Raw genomic sequence first — 9,195 nt, forward strand, 5'->3', positions numbered from 1 at the left:
AAGAGAAACAGAGAGATCGTTTCAGGTGAAGACGCTGTGTCAGAACTGGGGGCGTAGGAGGGGGTGAAGGTGAAGCCTCCACTGAGAGGGGTCAGAGAGGGAAAGATCAGAAGGGGTGATGAAAGCATGGTAGGGGGTGTTAGAGTCATTAATACAGCATGGGAACAGGCCCTTCAGCCCAACTTGTCCATGCTGACCAAGATGCCAATCAAAGCCAGTACCATTTGCCCATGTCCCTCTGAACCTTGAAAAACACAATGATGCTGGAGGAACTCAGCAGGCCTGTGGAGAAAAGCAGACGGTCAACATTTCGGGTTAGGACCCTTCTCTAGGATTCCTCCAGCATCAGAGTGTTTTTCATCTAGATTCCAGGATCTGCAGTCCTTTGTTTCTCCCTCTGAACCTCTCCTATCCATGTACCTGTCCAAGTGTTTTTTTTAAATGTTTTGAATGTTTGTTATTGTACCTGGGTGGGATTGGGGGAGAGATGGGGTCTGAGGAAAGTGAAGGGGGAGAAAGATCCAGAGGGATATTGGAAGGCAAGAGTTGTTGGAGCTTATGATTTTTGACATCTGAAAGGACAGAGCAAAGAATAAAGTGGAACTGCGGACCATGGTGGCTTTGAGATAGAGTCGGTATTGTTGCAGAGGGAGGTCGAGATGATGCACGTTCCAGCGTGTGACATCGAGAGTGGATCCGAGGATGCGAAGAGAGTAGTGCCTAGAGAGAAGTTGAACAGTTTACACAAACCTGTGATCCTGGGTGGTCGGAATTGTGAAGGGCAGAACTTCCGTCGGAATCCACATGGGATGAGTTGGAGCCGAGACATGCGCTAAGGAAGGAGGCGTTGCTGTGGAGACAGGTTTTGGTCAAAATGTTGTCAAAGACGAAGAGAATGAGACACCACAGAGGGTGAACAAGGCAAGAGAGACAGACAGAAATCCTGTTGGAGAGCAGAGTAGGGCTGGCTATATCATTCCACTCTGAGTACCTTGGTCCTACAGCTGTAAAAGGTGTGCTCTAAGGTCAGTGTACCATGGGCCGGCTACTGGGTCATGGGGACTGAGGCCATGGAGTCCCCATACACCATGTCCCAGTGTCCAGGAGTGAGGCCAAGTCTGGGTGGGCGTTGTGGGGATAAGCCTTTGGGATTTCAGAATATAGATCCTTCCTTTTACTACAACTGTAGGAATCCTAATTAAATTATGCTCACAAGTTGTCCGCAGGGAATTTTCAGACTGAGGGTACAGATACAAGTGTTGTCTGTGTATTGCAGCTCAACGACTGAGGTTCTGGTGACTTTTGTTCTGGAATGTTAGTCATTCTGGGTTGAATTATTACCCAGCCTTACCAACACCCAGACCGACAAGAAGTCATGAGGCCAGATCCCATCTCAAAGATAACAAAGCCCTTGGAGCTGACAGTATCCCTGCTGAAATCCTTAAACTCAGAGGTGAAGACCTTCACTCACAAATCCACAGTCTCATGGCCCACATCGGGGAAGAAGAGTGTATTCCAGAGGATCACAGAGCTTTCTTAATTGTGAACAAGGTGAAAAGTCCAATGGTGGTAACTACAGAGAGGTTTCTTTGCTCTTCAGCACAGGGAATGTCATCGCAGGGGTCTCCTCAATGTGGATTCCATCCATCCAGAGACAAACTGGACATGCTCCTCACTGTCCAGCAACTCTGAGAGAAATGTAGGGAGGACTGCCAACCACTAAACACGGCCTTTGACTATGGGATGCACGATGGAACATCCTCCTCCTCCTCCTCCTCTGCCAAGGATGATGTTGATGATTGATGTTCTGTCAGTGATTGAAATTAAGCTGTTCTGTGCCTTAGCTTGTGTACCATCATTGTCCCATTTCCCCTCATACCATGGTTAATTAAAATCTATCATTTAGAGATCTCAGATCAACAATTGACCTAACATCACTTGTTTGTGAATGATAATCCCAAACATCAAATACCCTTGCGATTCTGAGCTTCATTCCTGATTTCTAATTTCTGGACTCCACCCTGTAATCCTTGAAATTATCTCTCTCCATTTGTTCTATCAGTTTCCCATAGTTTTTTAATCCCGTTCCTTCAAAGTTGTAATACATGCCATGAACATATTCAAAGTCTTGCCATTTTGAGACTGATTAAACTCAAAATACCCGCAATTTATCTACTATTTACAGCATTAGAATAAGTCACTATGTTCACTTCTTCTGTGTGGTGTTTATACATAACACGAGCATCCCCTCTCCTACTTACTGCTTCCTTCACCATAAGCCTCCATTCCAGCCCGCACTGTGCAGGCAGCAGCTGCTCTTACATACAGTAACGTTTCATTTAGCAGTGACTTTAGGCTCATCTTTTCCCCTGTAAAGGAAATGCCCCTCATTTCCTTTATTAGTGGCGCCTTGTGTTTATACATCTTTGTTCTGAGCAGCTTCTCTGTATTCAGCCTAATGAATCCCATCTCTTTACAGGCTTCCCTTTCTCAAACCAGCCTGCCTGGGACTCCCTGACGACTCTTGGGAACTGCTCCACAGATCTCCCTCTCTCTGGTATTCTTAGAATCTTTTTTAACAAAACCTTTCACTCAGTCCTTTTAATCTTTTCCCAAATCGAGTTGTTCTTGCATTTTTTTACACAGAGGACTTCTGAGCTGTACATGTGGATTTTCAATCCTTTAAAAGAGGACTGATTAAGTTCTTGGGTGAAGGGAATATTACGAGATGTGATGGATGACTTGATAGTTAACTGGGGTAATGAGTAAAGGACCACTGCATTTACCTGGAGTTTTTGTTATCACTTTTGCCAATCATAGAGCCAACAGGCCCTTCAGCCCACTGAGCCCATGCTAGCCATCAAACACCCCTCTAAACTAATCCCATTTTATTCTCCCCACGCTCCCAGCAGACCTTCCCAGATTCTGCCACTCACCTACAAACTGGTGGCAACTTACAGCAGCCAATCAACCTGCATGCCTTTTGGAAGCCACGCGGTGACAGAGAGAACATGCAAACTCCGCGTAGACAGCGCCGCGGGTCGGGATTGGGCCTGGGTTTCTGGCCCTACTGCCCTGGTTACACCACTGTGCCACCGTATACAATGCCACCAGTTTGCCCTGTTCAGTTGCTTGCCCTGTGGACCGCCTGGTCAGTGGGTTTTGCTTGTCTTGCTGAAGGCAGAGGTGGATAACTGGTGGAACCCACTTTCCTGAACTGTGTTGGGTCTATCATAAACACGTCCAGCAAAGTAGCCGTCCTGTCCCATCCCATCAGTGCACTGGGCCATTCACTCGTCATTGAGTTCAACAAGCAACTCCTTTTTCCAGCATTGGGTGGCATTCTTGAGCCCCTGACTGCCAGCCGGGCAGATGTTACCCCATCTCTCACCCACATCCACTCCCCTGACAACCTGCCAGTCCTCAGTAGCCTGTCTGGGCTCAGGATGGCAGTTCTGTCCGTGGTCTCCGTGGCAGATGTGCCCTCCCACACTGGTGCAGGCTGCAGTGACTCTTTCAGGAACCCCCACCTCCAGGTCCTGCACAGTCTTTATAATCCTACTGTCAACACAAATGTTTGCTCACTTACTTTCAATGCTCAGCATCATGGGCAGGGATTTGCAATTGTTGGCTGTATTTTACAACTGGCTCAAACTAATTACGCATCAGATCAAGGGGCGTCGAAGTAAAACAGAGCATTCATTTTAGACACGGCTTCCAGGAGTGAAACTGTCTGAACTAGTTTTTGCTTCTTGCGCATTCCAAATATTGTGGGTTAACTCTGGTGAATCCCTGGTAGCCATGGTAACACGTTGTAGTGCTGAGCATTCTCTGCTTTATTTCAGATTTCCAGCATCTGCAGTGTACTATGACACTTAGCTAAGCTTAGTTGCTGGGCTCCAGTTGTGCCCTTGTTGGACATTTACTCTCTGACAGCACAGGACCTAACTCCCTTCTTGACAAATGCCCCTGCCTCAAAGAAAACGTCTTCATTTGAGACCCTGTTGTTCTGAACATACAACAGCTGGAGCTCTTAACTCCTATCTCTTCCGAACGGGATCTTTCGGTAAACCTCCCAGACACTGCCTGACACTCTCACCCTGCCACAGTCCACGTGCTTTTGGCAAACTGCACTGTCACCAAGGGCAACCGTGACTGTCACATGAATCTGGCACTTGACCGGCACAGCTATTTCTGGAGAAGTGTGTGTAACGGAGTTCTGTGCCCTGCCCTGCCGTGACTAAAACAATAAAGAGAAAGGTGTTGACCCAGAAATTCATTTAAGCAGCATAAAGGGGTTTGTGTAGCATCTAACCAAAAGTTATGATGTGCTGATGACACAGCGCAGGAGATTTGTTACAGCCTGTCCAAACGTATTTGCGTGGCGAGTGAGTGAGGTTAGTGGTTGGGAAGGGGGATGGGGTGGGTGGGTATCAGTGAGCAAGATTGGGCCAGGGTGAAGGGGTTTGGAGGTGAGTTAAGTGGTAAGGGGTTGGGGGATAGGAATGGTGCTCCACCAAGGCCCTCAGTGATCGAGATGGTCACGATGTAGCTTCAAGCTTAAAATTAGAAATTTCTTCACCCAGAGGTTAGTGAATCTCTGAAATTCTTTGCCCCAGGTTGTAGGGGATGATCACTGAAAGTATGGTATTGGTTTATTATGGTCACTTGTAGCAAGGTACAGTGAAAAACCTGCCTTGCATACCGATCGTACAGGTCAATTCATTACATAGTGCAGTTACACTGAGTTAGTACAAAGTGCATTGATGTAGTACAGGTAAAGACAATAACAGTACAGAGTAAAGTGTCACAGCTACAGAGAAAGTGCTGTGCAATAAGGTGCAAGGTCACAACAAGGTAGATCATGAGGTCAGAGTCCAAAGTGGAGGTAGATACATTTTTGAAGAGTCAGGGGATTGAGGGCGATGGGGATCTGGCACAGAGGAGGAGGTGAGGCCTGGGGCAGATCAACCATGATCATATTGAATGGTGGAGCAGGCTTGAGGGGCCGAGGGGTCCACTCCTGCTCCTATTTTCTTGCGAGGAAGTGCAGGGACGTCAAACACCATACATCACATCTTTTGACGAGACTCGGCTAAAGTCCAGCTGTGCATTTGGGGTCTTTGTATGGAGTGGACCACTCGCGTCGAGGCAGGCCTCAACTGGAGGCTGCCCGATAAAGTGGATTCACCCGTCCCTGGCCCGTGATGTGGAGATCGAGGAGGCTATCGGCTCCCAAACGTCCACTGCCAAGTGGCGACCTCCATCATGGCTCCCACCTCTTTTTTCACCCCCGCCCCCCCCCCCCCCCACTGTCCGTGTCCTTAGGCAACCTGACTGCTGGTCCACCCAACCCCATCACGTCCCCTTCAGCCCCCAGTGTGCAGGGGAGTGGTAGAAGCTGGAGGACTTCGATGGGAACGCGGGGAGAATAAAATGGGATTAACGTAGAAGTAGTGTAAATGGGTGAACAATGGTCAGCATAGACGGTGGGCTGAAGGGCCTGCTTCCATGCTCTATGACTCCATGACATAAAAGGAGGCTATTAGGGCCCATCAAGTCCATGCCAGCTCCCAGCAGAGCATTCCCATCGGTCCCATTCCCCCTCCTCTTAATTCCTGTAACCTACTCTCTGTCGAATGGCCCTTGGCTCTCCTTGTTTCTTTTGCCATTTACCTGCACTAAGGGGCAATTAATCTCCCGTCATGTCCTTGGGATGTGGGAGGAAACAGGAGCACCTGGCAGGTACGTCGCTTGGATGTCTTTAAAAACAAGTTCCTAAAGCAGAAGGACTTTGGGGCTTTGGATATTTATTTGCCCAGTATTAGAAAGGGAAACCAGTTCAACGTTGAACCCTTTACTGTTACTTAGGGGACAGTCACATTGCAACCTAATGGAACTAATGCACAGAACAGTAAACCCCTCAGTATAGAAACACATTATCAGCCAATAACAACCCACTGGGAAAATACTCATACTTTAAACCATTGATATCAAATATATAAATTTAACTGCAACACTTTGTTTTGTTTGAATAATAAACACTTGGTGGCTATCTTGCAACGATCTGTGGTCACCTATACCAACCTAAACAAAGTTATTCTAACCTCACTCTGCAAGGGCTATGATTGTTTTCACTGTGACAAGCAATAAGTTACCTTTCCTGGCATTTACGTTTGGCTTGTATCGCTGGCACTGAGTGGATGCTGGCCAAGGGTTAATGTTGGCCCATCCTACGTTGTGGCCTGATCCAGGAAAGTTTGTGTGGGGAAAAATCTGGACTTTGTGGATAAATGCTGTGATTCCAGATTCACTGGCATTTCCCTGTTTAAGTGGCTTTGAGTCCATAGATACACAGGTTCATCAGATTGACTCCTGGATAGGAGGGCTTGTTGAATCAGGAAGACTGACTACATTGGACGAGACCCAAAATTTGTTTGGATACATAATGAGGACGAAGGAGCTAGAAGCAGGAGGAAGCCATTAGTCCCCTCATTTCCTGTTCCGCCATTCCAAGATGTCATGGTTGGATTTTACCTCTGTGCCTCTTTTCTGCACTCACTAACTCCATACCCTCTGATCCCCTTAAAATCTAGATACCATCGGCCTGAAATATTAAAAGAATGAGAAGTAATTGCACTGAATTCTTCTGGAGCTTGTCTGGTAGGTGCAGGGATGATGTTTCTCCTGCCTTGGGAGTCTAGAACCAAGGATCAGAGTTTCAAAATAAGGGGTCAGCCAATCGACACTGAGACAAGAAGTTTCATCAACCACTTTAGAGCCGATCTTTGGAATTCTCTACCCAAGAGGGTTGTGGCGCCTCAGTCTCCGAGTGTATTCAAGGTAGTGATGGATACATTTTTTGATATTAAGGGAATCAAGGGGTTAGTGCAGGAAAGTGAGCTGAAGTGAAAATTCAGTCACAGTGTTCTCGAATGGGGAAGCAAGCACAAGGGGGCAAATGGCCTATTTCTACTTCTCTTTGTTTTGTCCTTGCGTCGTTATCATGTAGTCAAATGTGGAAGACCCAAACTAGTCCAATGCAGGAGGTTTATTTCCTCAGAAGTGTCATTGAGTCCAATGACAAGACTCTGAGGACCTCAAACAATGTAATGGAGAAGCCTTGACCCCAAAACTGTGCTGTCAGCTTTGGCAGCTGGAGGAACTTTGCCTTCACTCAAGCTTTACTGACTGTCGAAACAATTTGTGCTAAAAGTCTTTTGGTCAATCAGAAACATTAAAAAATCACTAAAAATTAAATATTAAAGGATTTTAAAGAGTAGAAGCAATAGAAATAAGGTCATCTAAAACATTTAAAGGCATTTTCAATTAGTTAAAATATTAAACACAAATAATTTGAAGAAGGATCTAACCTTTATATTTCTTCCCCACAACCCTACAATCTCAATGAAATCCATGGGCCACGAATCCTCTGCTGGATGTAATCGGGAGGCAAGACTACGGGGACTCCAAGGCAAAATGTGTCAAAAAATGTGGCTCCACTAATAATGAGCAAGGTTGGGACTTCTGTGTTCGGCAGCACGTGTGTGGATGACCCAAACTTGCTCTATTTAAATGGGTAAACACCAGTGTTTCTCTTCGACGTTTCCACGCCACCCAGCAGGTTAATGTGGTATCTCAATAATTATGAAAGATTATAAGTGCTGAAATTCCCAGGTGGGTGGAACAAATAAATTGAGCAGGTAACACAACACAACTTTACTGTAAGTCTTCTTGCAATTCACTACTTGTTCTGCATGAGTCAAGGATGCTCCGTCGGAAGAAACAGGAACAGCCGGCAGGAACGTTACTTGGATGTGTTCAAAACAAGTTCTCAAAGCAGAGGGACTTTGGGGCTTTGGATATATATTTGCCTAATATTAGAAAGTGAAACCAGTTCAACGTTGAACCTATTTATTATTACTTGGGGGAGCCACCAGTGGTAATCCATAACCTTCAGAAGCGGTGACCAAACCCATCCAGCTTCCAACTAGGTAGTGAACAGCTATGTGAGGCAAATCCAAAGGTTACTATCTTGGAACAATTGAAGTTTGTAGCATTCACTGAGCTGAGGTTATCCTGACACTCACAGATTCACACTGTAGTCCCTTCTGACACCATCCATCCAAATACCTGTAGATTTAAAAATGTCTTCATACGATTCAGGCTTTTGCTGGGTTGTGACGAGTGTTACTGAAGTCAAATCTCCTCTAAACTCTCAACCTGGAAAAGTTGCAAATACATTTACATGTCAGAGAGACTTACAGCACAGAAACAGGCCCTTCGGCCCACCAAGTCTGTGCCAACCAACAAGCACCCATTTACGCTGATTCCATTTTTATTCTCCCCATGTTCCCATTAACTAAAATCATGAGGAGCATAGATAGAGTGAGTGCACACGGTCCTTTCCCCAGGGTTGGGGGATCAAGAACTAGAGGGCATAGGTTTAAGGTGAGAGGGGAGAGATTTAATAGGAACCTGACAGGCAACATTTCCACCCAGAGGGTGGTCAGTATTGTAATTAACAACATTTAACAGGTTCTTGGACAACTACTTGGATAGGAAAGGTTTAGAGGGATATGGGCCAAATGCAGGCAAATAGGAGAAACACACACAAAATGCTGGAGGAACTCAGCAAGTCAGGCAGCATCTATGGAGGGAAATAAGCAGTCAATGTTTCATGTTGATACCCTTCATCTGTCCTGATGATCTGATGTAACAATATTTTATTGAATAATAGAAGTTTGCAGTTTAGGAAAAGGACCAGACTTTAGTGTATCCCTCAATACCCATCCCTGGATGTTAGAATGTGCCAGTCATGGACAGCTGGAAGCAAATCTCCTGCAGAACCTAGAGTCATGGAGTCATTTCAGCACACAAGTCTATTCAGCCCATCAAATTCATGCCCGTTCTCTGGAGAACAATCCAGTCCATCCCACTTCACTGGTCTACCCTGCAGTCTTGTATGTTTTAATTTCCCTCAAGGGCCTATTCAACTTTATCTTGAAATACTTGGCTCCAATTCCAGCATCCTTGTGTACAGCCAGAACAATAGCAGAAGATGCTGGAAATACTCAGCCAGTCAGGCTGCATCTGTGGGAAGAGAAACAGAGCTAATGTTTCAGGTCAGAGATCCTTCATCAGAACTGGGAAGAAGACAAAACACCTCCCAGTTTCTGTCGCTATTCCCACCCT

This window comes from Pristis pectinata, chromosome 20, assembly GCF_009764475.1.
Source record: "Pristis pectinata isolate sPriPec2 chromosome 20, sPriPec2.1.pri, whole genome shotgun sequence".
NCBI classification, from domain to species: Eukaryota; Metazoa; Chordata; class Chondrichthyes; order Rhinopristiformes; family Pristidae; genus Pristis; species Pristis pectinata.